The sequence below is a fragment of the Carcharodon carcharias genome, chromosome 6 (genome assembly GCF_017639515.1).
Source record: "Carcharodon carcharias isolate sCarCar2 chromosome 6, sCarCar2.pri, whole genome shotgun sequence".
In the NCBI taxonomy this organism is placed as follows: Eukaryota; Metazoa; Chordata; class Chondrichthyes; order Lamniformes; family Lamnidae; genus Carcharodon; species Carcharodon carcharias.
In genome coordinates, this window is record NC_054472.1 from 10985107 (window position 1) to 10997988 (window position 12882).

Here is a 12882-nt window from a genome sequence, read left to right on the forward strand (position 1 = left end):
CTCTCATCACAACAAGAGATTGGGGGGGGGGTGGGGGGGGGGGGGTTCCTGTCCATAGAGAAAACTTTCATATCATATTTTATATAGTAGTTTAGCACAGAAAAGACATCAATTCCACCAATCCCTTTATCAGCCCAGGGCTGTATTCTTTCCTGGGATGTGGGTATTGCTGGCAAGGCCAGCATTTGTTGCCCATCCCTAATTGCCCTTGAACTGAGTGGCTTGTTAGGCCATTTCAGAGGGCAGTTAAGAGTCATATGCAGGCCAGGTAAGGATGGCAGACTTCCTTCCCTGATGAGCATGAATGAACCAGTTAGGTTTTTATATCCACAACAATCCATAGTTCCTAGCTCTCAATGCCAGATTTTGTTCACTGAATTTAAATTCCACCATCTGCCGTGGTGGGATTTGAACCCACGCCCCCAGAGCGTTGTTCGTCCAGTGACATGACAACTACACCACCATCTCCCTGTCTACATCCCGGTCTACCTGCTCTGGGCTCTCTTGAAACTGAATCACCTGGCCCCATTCTCCTGCACTTTTCTAATACGCTTCTATTCTTTTCTTCAAATACTTATCAGCTCACCACCACCTTCTCAAGGGCAATTAGGGATGGGCAATAAATTTTAGCCAGTGACTCCCAAATCCCAGGGATGAATTAAAAAAAAAGCTTTCCTCTTCATACGCATTAGGGATGTTTCTTCCATTGCTGCTTCTGCCAAGGCGCTCCATGTCCTGACATCTGGAAGACATTGGGATTGAGTTTTAGGACCCACCTGGGCTCAGAGTGGAGGCTGGTTGGGTGGAATTAAAATACAAGCGCTGGCAAGAGTGCCAGCTTGCCCAGCTCCATCTCATTCCCAGACTGTTTTTGTGGGGGTTGGGAGGGTGGGGCTGTAGCAGGGCTTCCCATCCCATCAGCCTATTGAGGCTGACTGGAACTTTCCAGTCAGCCCCCAGGTGGTAAAGGCCTCCCAGCTACTAGGCCAGCTCTTCAGGCAGGTTCCGAGACTAAAAACCAAAAAACTGCGGATGCTGGAAATCCAAAACAAAAACAGAAATACCTTGAAAAACTCAGCAGGTCTGGCAGCATCGGCGGAGAAGAACAAAGTTGACGTTTCGAGTCCTCATGACCCTTCAACAGAACTGAGTGAAATTAGGAGAGGGGTGAAATATAAGCTGGTTTAAGGTGGGGGCAGAAGTTGGGGGGGGCGGTGGTGGTGGTTGTAGGGACAAGCAAGCAGTGATAGGAGCAGATAATCAAAAGATGTCACAGACAAAAAGAACAAAGAGGTGTTGAAGGTGGTGATATTATCTAAAAGAATGTGCTAATTAAGAATAGAAAGCAGGACATGCAAGGTACAGATAGCTCTAGTGGGGGTGGGGTGAAATAAGACTAACAGGGCATAAAAGGTATAGATTTAAAAATTATGGAAATAGGTGGGAAAAGAAAAATCTATATAAATTATTAGAAAAAACAAAAGGAAGGGGGAAGAAACGGAAAGGGGGTGGAGATGGAGGAGGGATTTCAAGATCTAAAGTTATTGAACTCAATATTCAGTCCGGAAGGCTGTAAAGTGCCTAGTCGGAAGATGAGGTGCTGTTCCTCCAGTTTGCGTTGAGCTTCACTGGAACAATGCAGCAAGCCAAGGACAGACAGGTGGGCAAGAGACTCCGAGACTACCCCATCCCTGCCCTACACCCTCCCACCCAGTAACTACAGCAGCCACACACCCCCACCCACCCTCCTCACCAACCAAACCACAGACACCACCCCCCCCCCAACCAAAAAAGAGGACAACATAGCAGCAACTCACTGTTAATCATGCAAGTCTACCTTGCCAGATGCAGTCATATAGGTGAACTTACATGCAGTCATATAGGTGAACGTTCTAACTTCTCGCTGGTGGGGAACTTAATTTGGGAGGGGGGAAACTTAATCCCAGCGAGCTGGGCTTTTAACGAACATGCGTGATAGGCTAATGCATGCAAAAGGTCTCCCCCCCCCGCCCCCTGACATTGTTCGTCAGGAAGCCCTTGACTCAACTTTAAAGTCCCGAGAACATAAATTGCTAAAGTTCCCCCAGCTGTTGGGAAACTGATTTTTGGACTCAAACACCAAATTAAGCTTCCCCGCCCGCCGGGCTTCCAGCCAACGGTGGGACCAGAACGTTCCGCCCGAGATCACAAGACCATGCTAAGAAACACTTCAAAAGTATTGGCTGTAAACCGAATAGGGTGCCCTGTGGTCACGAAAAGGTGCTATATAAATGCAGGTCTCTTTTCTCATGTTGAGAAATATCAGAACTGTTGGAAGGTTACCTCTGAAAACATCTGTTGTGCCTCAAATGCTGTTGACCGATTGTCCACTTCAAGCATTTTCTGTTGACATTTCAGATTTCCCACATCCACAGTGTTTAAATCTTTTGGGGAAATGGCTTTGTTTTTTTCTAATGATCTTGAAGATGCCAGCAGGTCACCACAAACTAAAACAGCGGCTGGGTTTTTGGCAGATCAAATCCACTGAGACACCGTGGAGGTTAATCAGAATATCACACAGGAGGTAATTATTTCACAAAACACAGATGTCTTTGGCAATTAAAAAATAACCTTGGCATTTTTAAATTCTATAAAGGGAAACCATTCAAGTCTTGTGTACAAAGAGTCTTTTTATTTTAAGAAGAGAAGACAGTGGGAAGATTTCCCTGAGAGCCAGGTAGAAAAACATTAGGAGCCTAGACAAAGCACCTGATTATGTAGAGTTATAGAGTCATACAGCACAGGAACAGGCCCTTCGGCCCATTGTGTCCATGCCGCCCATCAAGCACCTATCCCATTTTCAAGTGCTTGGCCCGTAGCCCTGTATGCTATGGTGTTTCAAGTGCTCATCTAAATACTTATCAAATGTTGTTAGGGTTCCTGCCATTACTGCCCCCTCAGGCAGTGTGTTCCCGATTCCAACCAACCTCTGGGTGAAGAACATTTTCCTCAAATCCCCTCTAAAGCTCCTGCCCCTTACCTTAAATCTATGCCCCCTGGTTATCGACACCTACGCTGAGGGGAAAAGTTTCTTCCTATCTACCTTATCTATGCCCCTCATAATTTTGTATACCCCTATCGGGTCCCCCCTCAGTCTTCTCTGCTCTGAGGAAAATAACCCGAGCCTATCCAGTTTCTCTTCATAGCTGAAACACTCCAGCCCAGGCAATATCTCGGTGAATCTCCTCTGCTATCTTTCTGCCCTTTGAGGTAATACTGATACAAAACAAAAGATCAAAGGCAAGTGTGAATCAAAATTGACATTAAATATCATGCAGAGTAGCTTTTCTTCAAATAAAGCTGAGCCTCAAGTAGCCAATTATTTTGAATAATTTTCACTCTCAAATGATTCAGTAAAATTAGTCTTCCTACCCTACTGTCTCTAAATCTGCTCCAAACTTCTGTTCAAGTTAGAGGGGGAGTTTTTTTTAAGTAATTCATTCTAAGGATGCGGGCACTGCCCCCAAGGTGGTGATAGTGGTGTTGAGCTCCCTTTTTGAACTGCGGCTGACTGTGTGCAAGGTGCTCCCACGCCACAAGGCGGTTAGAATTTTGACCCAACGTCGACGAAGGAACAACAACATCTGTCCAAGTCAGGGTGGTGTGTGGCTTGCGGGGGGGGGGGGGGGGGGGAGCATTGGAAGCGATGGTGTTTCCGTGTCTCATCTTTCTTGGTGGCGGAAGCCACGGGTTTGCAAGGTGCAGCCAAAGAAACAATTTATGCATCAGACCTCATGCTGCATAAAAAGTGTTAACTTGCTGCAGCTCATGATGGGCTTTGTTAGCTGTGGTTCAGTTGGCAGCACTTACATCACTGAGTGAGAAGGTTGTGGGTTCAAGACTCACCCCAGGACTTGAGCACAAAAATCAAGGCTGACACTCCCAGTGCAGTACTTAGGGAGTGCTGCATTACCTTTCAGGTAAGACATTAAAATGAAGTGCCATTTGGCTGTCCAAGATGGACACAAAATACCTCATGGCACGATACTGAAGAGTAGGAGAGTTATTCCTAGTGCCCTGGCCAATACTTATTCAATTAATGCTGCTAAAAACAGATTATCTGGTCACTACTGTATTGCGACTTGTGGGAGCTTGCTGTGCTATATAAATGCAAGTCTTCCTCTTGTGTTGAGAAATTTCCAAACTGTTGGAAGGTTACCTCTGAAAACATCGCGTTTCCCAAATGCTGTTGACCAATTGTCCGATTCAAGCATTTTCTGTTGACATTTCAGATTTCCCACAACCACAGTTTTTAAATCTTTTGGGGAAATCGCTTTGTTTTACAATGATCTTGAAGATGCCAGCAGGTCACCACAAACTAAAACAGCGGCTGGGTTTTTTGGCAGATCAAGTCCACTGGGACACCGTGAAGGTTGATCAGAATATTGCACAGGAGGTAATTATTTCGCAAAACACGGCGTCTTTGACAATTAAAAAAATAACCATGGCATTTTAAAATTGAAATCGAGCAAGTTGTGTGTTAAAAAGGAGAGAGGACTGTGGGAAGATGGTGTGCGCGCTACAAATGACAAAAACCGTAAGCTTGTTCCTAAAGAGCAGGTTTCTCCCACGTGTCTCTCCCCAGACACAAGCAAACTCATAATTCACAATTTATGCTTTCTTACTTCCCAAGGGGAAACGAGATGAAACAACATTAGCTGTGGGTCTTTCCTTTCAATTAAATATAAAAAAAACCCTCTCATTTAAAAATGAATGCAAGATTTTGCAGTGATGTCTGACACACAATGAATTACTTCTGTACGTTCATTTGAAGGGGTGGTAGGGCCAGTTCCTTATTTCTTTTATGCTTTATATAAAAACAACTCCTCTGCAACAGTTTGCAGTGCTGGAGGTTCGTTGTAGTGACCAGTGCAGCCTTTGGCCATTCCCCATGCAGCAACAACACTACTCATTTCAGACTATAACTACGTGCTCCCAGTTATACGACAGCAGCTGCTGGCAGAGATTCTGCTGTGGTTATTGACAGCTCCCTTAGGCCCATCTGTTGTTTCTCTGCTTGGTCTACCATCCTTGCTTGCGCTTTTTAATCTCTCCTGCTTTCCACTCTTTCACGGACCCGCCCTTCCAACCTTCCTTACCGCTGTACTTGCTGAAGAAACCTGTTCCCTCTCAACTGTTTCCCAGACCTGATGAAAGTTCACTTACCCGAAAAGCTAACTTTGTTTCGCTCTCCGCCAGACCTGACAAGTATTTCCAGCATTTTCTGTTTTTAATTGCCTTATGGTCTCTAGTTAAAATGACCTAAAGTCCTCAAGAGATCATCTTGAAAAGAAAAGTGCCAAAACAAACTTGTAGTTCTTCATCTTACTCCGAATGACAAAGCCACCCCAACCCTAGCTACAATGCTAGGGGTGGGCAATACACGCTGGCCAAGCCAGCAAGGCTCACACCCCGTGAAAAGGATAAAAAGAAGCAGAGAGAGGGAGAGCGATAACTTTGCTGCTAGTTTCAAGAGGCTCAATCTTGTGCCAACTTCCCGCCCCAATTATTTCATCACAGGGGGTGGATCTCATTTCATCTCCGACTTGCCAGACAATAAATACATCGAGAGCTTCCAATCTCTCACAGGATGGAGTTTTTCCCTGCCATACTTAAGTGCCAACAATAACAACTGTGCTAACACACAGATATGCGCACACGGTGTGCAAACTGTTCTTCGGTTCTATTCAGTGTAATATTTAGAAGAACGTGAATAGTTTAAAGGTGTCTTAACAGACGGGATCCAAGGAACAGGAATAGGTCTCTCAGCCCCTAAAGCCTATTGCACAACCCAATTAGATCGTTGTTGATTTGTATCTTCACCCACAATACCTCTGCCTAACAAAAACCGATCAACTCAGTTTCAACATCCCGCTCCCCCCCCCCAGGCTTTTGAGGGAGAGTTCCAGATTTGCACTACCTTTCGTGTGAAGAAGTGCTTCTTGGTATCACCTCCTGAACGGCCTGGCTCTAATTTTTTAAGTGTTTGAAAGCTGCACAAATCTATAGAGATGTTGTTATCTGTGTGTTAACTGCAAGGCAAAGGACTCTGCTCTTTGAAAGCAAGTGGGAGATTCTAAGGGCTGATGCTGTCAGACAATTCTATTTCTGTGCCACTCTTTTTAAGAGCAGAGAGATTGTGACAATGTTATTTTGCTAACTGCCTTCTAAATATAAATCATACAGCACAGAAAAAGGAGGCCATTTGGCCCATCACCCCTGTACTGGTTCTTTGATAGAGCTATCCAATCAGCCCTGATTTCCTTTTCCTCATAAACCTGGCACTTTCTGCTTTTATTTTTTAAATATAATCCCCATAACTAGTGAATCTGTTTTCACCACCTTTTCAAGCAGTGCATTCCAGATCACAACAACTTGCTGAGTTGAATAATGCGCTTAATCTTACCACCCACCCCCCCCCAACTCATGGCTTTTCTTTTTGTCAATTGTCTCAAAGCCCCTCAAAATTTGAACACCTCTATTAAATCTCCCCTTAACAATCTCTGCTCAAGGGAGAACAATCCCACCTTCTCCAGTCTTTCCACATAACTGAAGTCTTGCATCCCTGGTATCATTCTGGGTAACCTCCACCTCATGGCCTTAGCATCATTCAAAGTGTGGCATCTAGAAGGGGGCACAATACTCTAGCTGAGGTCCAATCAATAATTTACTAAGGTTTATCATAACTTACTTGCTTTTGTACTCTATGGGTTAGGTGTATAGGGCACTGTTTTCCAAGTGCACACTCACGCACCACCCTGCTAAAAAGTCAGGGCGAGGACCCCGCCCAGGAGAAATACAACTGCCCCACAGCCCTGATTGGCCATTAATAGACTGGAGGAGGGACTTCCACCTCTCAGGAACAAGATGCCCCGCCTCAGAGAGCTGAGGCCAGCAGCTCTCCAGTACTGGCAGGGCCACTGGGAGAGGTGGTCACTGTCGGTACTGCACTCGGGGCTTGATGAGGCAAGCTGCTTTGGATCCAGTCCAGCAGGTGTGACAGGGGTCTCCTCAGCTGCAAAGCTGGAGTGGGTGAGGGAAGCGGCCATGCATTACGAACACCTCGTATAAAGTGACCATTCCGCTGCAGCTGAGACAGTTCAGGCACAGCCACATTGATATGATTGGAGTCGGGCCTCTAGCTTCTCTGCCCACTCAAGCAACACAGAGGCATCAAATTTCCACCAAGTGCTCCAGAGCCTTTCACCCCTCAAGCACAGACTGCAGAGTAATGAGCGTTTTAGTGGACTGTAAAACAGTTGGATGACTGAGCACGTTGTACAATCTCCTTGCGAGAGCTGGCTATGGAGCGGACACTGCTGGAGGTGATCACAGCCCCTTACAATGTCAGCATCCCAGTTTGGACCAGTCTCCCCAATGGTTCAAGCTAACGGCGCAGCCTTGCAGTGTGGGTTAGGAGAATGCCTGTGCCTGAGCTGAGAGCACAGCAAGAAGTCCAGTGGGCAAAGCTGCTGCCAATCGGTCAGGTGGAGTGGGGCGGAGATGGGTGGGGTTTCGGGCAGCCATGCAGAGCACTAATCTCTGGTTATCCAAGTGGTGGCCTGCGCTCTCTGGGATGTGTTAAGGGGCCTTTAGGCTTAACCAAGACAGGTTCTCAGTACATGTATGCAAACCCACGTGTATCTTTGATCCTGCAGGAGCACAACATCAGGATCATGGAGCCTGGTGACCTAGCTATATACCTTGTGGCGTACAGAGAGTGAAGACAACGGAGGAGAGAGAGTGATGCAGGTGCCTGGCTGCGCAGAGGGAGGAGCAGCACCCTTTGGAACAGGGGTTGCTGGGGCTCTCACACACACCGCTGAAGAGGCACAGTGTGCCATCGCTGGTCAGCGCCTAGTTAGATCCAGGGTCTACAGATGCCGCCTTTCATCCCTGCAGATGATCAAGAGCCAGTGTCACCGAAGACTGCGCATGTCAAGGGAACTGATCAGTCAAACTGCCAGCTACTGCAGGATTTGGTGCCAAGGGGACATGGAGGGCATCCACTGCCAGTGGCTGTGAAAGTGACAGCGGCGCTCAATTTCTACCCCAGTGGCTCCTTTCAGGGCTCCACAGGTGACCTCTGTGGGATTTCACAAGCCTCCATCCAAAAATGCATCCATGAGGTCACGGATCCCATCTTTGTAACGGCACACAAGTTCACGCATTTCGCCGGGGACCAGGACAGCCGGGATGCAAGAATAATTGGATTTGCCCAGACCTAGGGTTTCCCACAGGTGCAGAATGCCATCAACTGTACTCACATGGCGCTCTGATCTCCACCACAACATACGGTCAACCGCAAGAGACTCCATTGGCTGAATGTGCAGCTGGTGTGCGTCCACCACCAACACATCCTGCAGGTCTGCGCACGGTTTCCAGGGAGTGTGCACGCCTCCTACATTCTCAGTCGGTCACAGATCCTGAAATCTTCCAGGGTCCACAGAGGCTGCAGGGATGGCTCCTCGGGGACAAGGGCTACCCACAGAGGACGTGGCTGATGACACCCGTGTGGCAGCTTCAGACTGCAGCAGAGCGAAGGGTTAACCAGGCTCACGTTGCAACCCGCAACTTGGTGGAGCAAACTATCGGGAAAACTGCGGTTCCGGTGCTTGGAACAGTCTGGTGGAGCCTGCAATACAGTGCACAGAGAGTGTCACGCATCGTCATTGTTGCTGCGCCCTTTACAACCTGGCGCTGCAATGGGGGAGAGGAGCTGGTTGAGGAGGAAAGGGAGGAGCTGGAGATCTCTCCGATAAGAAGGACGTCAATGGGGGTGAGGGGGTCCTCGAAGGTGACGATGACAGGGATGAGGCTATCACACTGGCCAGACAAGGCAGGCGCTCGGGAGGCCCTCATAGCTGCTAGATTTGTGGAGGATGATGACGTCTTGCAGTGAGGAGACTCCATAGATTCTCCCATTGCATCCATGAACGTTTGACTCCATACCCTCTGTGATAATGCTCCTGTCATGGAGATGCAGTGGAGGCCCTAATAGTCGCTCGATTACAGGAGGATGATGGCCTGTGAAACAGGACACATCACTCGCGGCATGGTTGTCTGATGGATGTTGCACTGCTGGATCCTCACTTGGTAGAGCACCTCCAACCTCAGTGTCAGCACAGGACTGGTCCTGGTCATCACCGGCCAGCTGGATGGCTCTGTTTTCAAAGTCTGAGAGGACCTTGATTTCAGGCATTCCTTCCCCAGTCTGCAATCTTTCCCTCTTGTTGTGTGCCATGGATAGAGGTGGGGAGAGCGTATCGGGACACCTATCGGGTCAGATGATAAGTATGCCTGGCATGTGTGGATGGTAAGTGGTCCCACATGGACGGGATGAGGGCAAATGAAGGTGTGTGTGAGAGAGTGAATGGTGATGTCCCTTGACCCAACAGTGGGTGAGGGCCCTGTGGATGTGTGATAGGTTTGAGAGTGAGTTGAGTGATGAGAAGAGTGACTTACCCCGGTGGAACGGAGATCATTCATTCTCTTATGGCACTGGGTGGCTGTCCTCTATTGAAGGGTGTTGGCGCTGACCACCACTGCCTCTGCCTCCCAAGCCTGGTTGCTCACGTTACTGCCCATCCTGCGGCCAGAGCGGGGGTAGAGGACATCGTGGCTGGCCACCACTGCATCCAAATGGCATTCCAGTGACGTGTCGTGTCATTAAACCTGGGGGCTGCAGTCTTTTTGCCTTTTGTGGACATCTTCCCTGCAGCGGTCCTGGGTTGGAAGCACTGAGATGTGTGCGTGCGGCTGGACTTTAAATGCGGTGCCCAGTGTGGTGAAGTGGCAAGGTGATGGCACGACGGGCGAATCAGAGCCGGCCCACCATGGAAACGGCGTGTCTTCCGGGAATGCATTATCGACGTGGCGGGTTTGGGACAACACGGGGTGAGAAGCAGCCATTGCAGCCGGCATATAAAACCTCATTTTACCCGCTCGTTACCACACTTGGGGCAAATCTGGGACGATTCCGTCCAAGGTCTTGTGTATGATTGAACAAGACAGAGCAGGAACCCTGGGGAGTTTATTTTGCCAAGTTGAATTTGATGGTCTTGTGAGGCAGCGATGAGACTAATCAAAATGCTTTCAATGCCCTTGGGTTGATGGAGTTACTCTGTGCCTTTGATTACTAACTTGCGAGGGAAAGTGCTTGTTTGGACTATAGGCCCAGTGGTGAAGCACCTCACGCAACTCCTCCCGTTAAAAAGGCTCAATAGAGGGCAACTGTTCCCATGACATAGTGGGCCTGATATTTATAGGGGGGGATTGACAGGCTAGAAAATGGCTGGAGACCCTCGGGGACAAGTCCCCAGTAATAGAGGGGGACGGTACACAAAATCAGAGCTTAATGAGGGCAGAGAGAACTTTGAGTGCTGGTGGAGGGAGGAAGGAGAGAGAGCGAGAAGGACCACAAATCAGCAGGAGGAGAAGGCCAAAGACATCCTTGAAGGTCCACTGGAGGACTCCTTCCAAACACTTTCCAAACCCACGACCACTACCATCTAGAAGGAAAAGGGCAGCAGATAGATGGGAACACCACCGCCACCACCACCTGGAAGTTCCCTCCAAGCCACTCACCATCCTCACTTGGAAATATATCGGCTGCTCCTTCACTGTCGCTGGGTCAAAATCCTGGAACTTCCTTCCTAACAGCACTGTGGGTGTACCTACACCACATGGACTGCAGTGGTTCAAGAAGACGGCTCACCACCACCTTCTCAAGGGCAACTAGGGATGGGCAATAAATGCTGGCCTGGCCAGTGATGCCCACATCCCATGAATGAATAAAAAAAAAACAACATACTTACCTTCTGGAGCTATCAGCTCCTGCCTCCCTTTCATTGTCTGGATTCCCCGAATACTGGCTAAATTGGTCGGCGACTGTTAAATTTTAAACTTGGGCTGCTAATTAAAGCAGTCTCCTACTGTGTAAATGCACGAAATGAAGTCTCCCACTGCTTGAGAGAAACGACACTTGGTACAGTCTGCTCTCCAGCAGCACAAAAGCCTCAATGAAGGGCCTACTTGTCAACGTGGATCATTCAAACACTCTTCACCTCCCTCCCCACCCCCCACCAAAAAAAAACCATCATGTAAAGACCAGTCTCTCATCGTGGGTTGTTTGTTTGCAAAAATATGTAGAGTCTGTGTCTGATCGAGTAGGGGAGGGGAGACAGGATTTTTTTAAAAAAGGAAATAGAAAATACAATTCACCTTAGAATTGACACTTCGTAAAAATTATCATGGTTTTTCAAACCATGGGATTGGCAAACATTATTCAAATCCATTGAGCGAGTCAGCGGAAAATAGTTGCAAAATATTTCTTACGCTACTGAGGTAGTTTAGATCAAAGATAACAGGCATGGAAGCGATATGCTGGCATTCTGGCCATGCTCGTTAACTCATGATGACCTGCTCCAATTAATATTAAAATTAAAACAAACATGCTTTTGTGTGAGGGTTGCCAACACTGGTTGGAGGCAATCCAGGACCTTTCATAAACTATCCCTCCCCTCCTCACGCCCGCTAATGGCTGCTCTCAACATGCCCAAGCCCAGGGTACAGCATCGTTCGACACCAACTGGAAAGCAAACAGATCCTTAACTGCATTCCGGCTTCCACCAATCTCAAGCAAAAATATTTTCAAAGAAACTGAAAAATGCAATGACATTTGATTTTTCTCCTGAGGTTTGCTTACAGCAGTATCCTGGGGGTCAATCCTGGGAGAGAAGAAGCCCCTTCTTCATACTCAAGTGAAGGCCATTCTGATGGCAGGGTCAGAGGCCTACTACAATCAGGCCAAACTTCCAGCACGCACAAAGACTTGTAACTTTGGAGAAGGCAGAGTGGGAGGCTGGTGCAATAGCTTCCTGTTTATCTCAAGTCAGTTAGCTCTATAACCACAGCCCTTGTTTTGTGAATCAGACAGACAGCTGCAAATAAGGAAGCTTTGGAAATCCTGTGGTAAAACAAATAACTGGAAGCAGTTTCAGGGCAGTAAAGTCAGTTCACCCAAAACTGGCCAGGAAACTAACATCCCCAACAATGAAAGTACCAGGTGGCTTGGTGGGTAGCTATCACAGCTCACAGGTCAGAAGATCCTGTGCTCCTATAGTCCCATTCCAGAGACTTGAGCAGACTGGTACGCACAATGCAGTACTGAGAGTGTCTGCCCTCTCAGGTGGATGTATAAAGGTCCCTTAGCCACTATATTGAAGAAGAGCAGCGGAGTTCTCCCCAGTGCCCTCACCAATATTTATCTCTCAACCAACGATAAAGTAAACCACAGGAACATTATCATATGGTTGTTTGTGGGAGCGTACTGTCTTGTAGATGTGCTGCCACATTTCACACGTTACAACCGTGACGACACTTTGAAAGTACTTAGTTGGCTGCAAAATGCTTTGGGACTTCCTAAGCTCATAAAAAATGAATATATAAATGCAATGGGATACAAAAGTAGGGAGGTTATGCTTCAGTTGTACAAGGCATTGTTGAGGCCACATCTAGAGTACTGTGTACAGTTTTGGTCTCCTTATTTAAGGAAAGATGTAAATGTGTTGGAAGCAGTTCAGAGAAGGCTTACCGGACTAATACCAGGTTGTCTTATGAGGAAAGCCTGGACAGGTTAGGTTTGTATCCACTGGAGTTTAGAAGAGTAAGAGGCGACTTGATTGAAACCTTTAAGATCCTGAGGGGTCTTGACAAGAGAGGGCGTGGAGAGGATGTTTCCTTTTGTGGGAGAATCTAGAGCTAGGGGTCATGGTTTAAAAATAATGGGTTGCTTACTTAAGCCAGGAGATAAGGGGAATTTTTTTCTCTGAGGGTAGGTGT

General features: G+C 47.6%; 1 protein-coding gene across 5 annotated transcripts in view; it reads right to left on the reverse strand.

The window, feature by feature from the left end:
• LOC121279053 (myelin basic protein-like) overlaps nt 1–12882 on the reverse strand; it is a 207759-nt gene that overhangs the window by 151077 nt on the left and 43800 nt on the right. For 2 of the 5 annotated variants that reach the window (XM_041189885.1, XM_041189883.1), the window contains exon 1: nt 5206–5455. The exons of the other annotated variants lie outside the window; for them this stretch is intronic. The gene's annotated coding sequence lies outside the window, so the exon portion shown is untranslated. Of the gene's footprint in view, nt 1–5205; nt 5456–12882 lie in introns of those variants that run through there. 5 annotated transcript variants of the gene reach the window in all.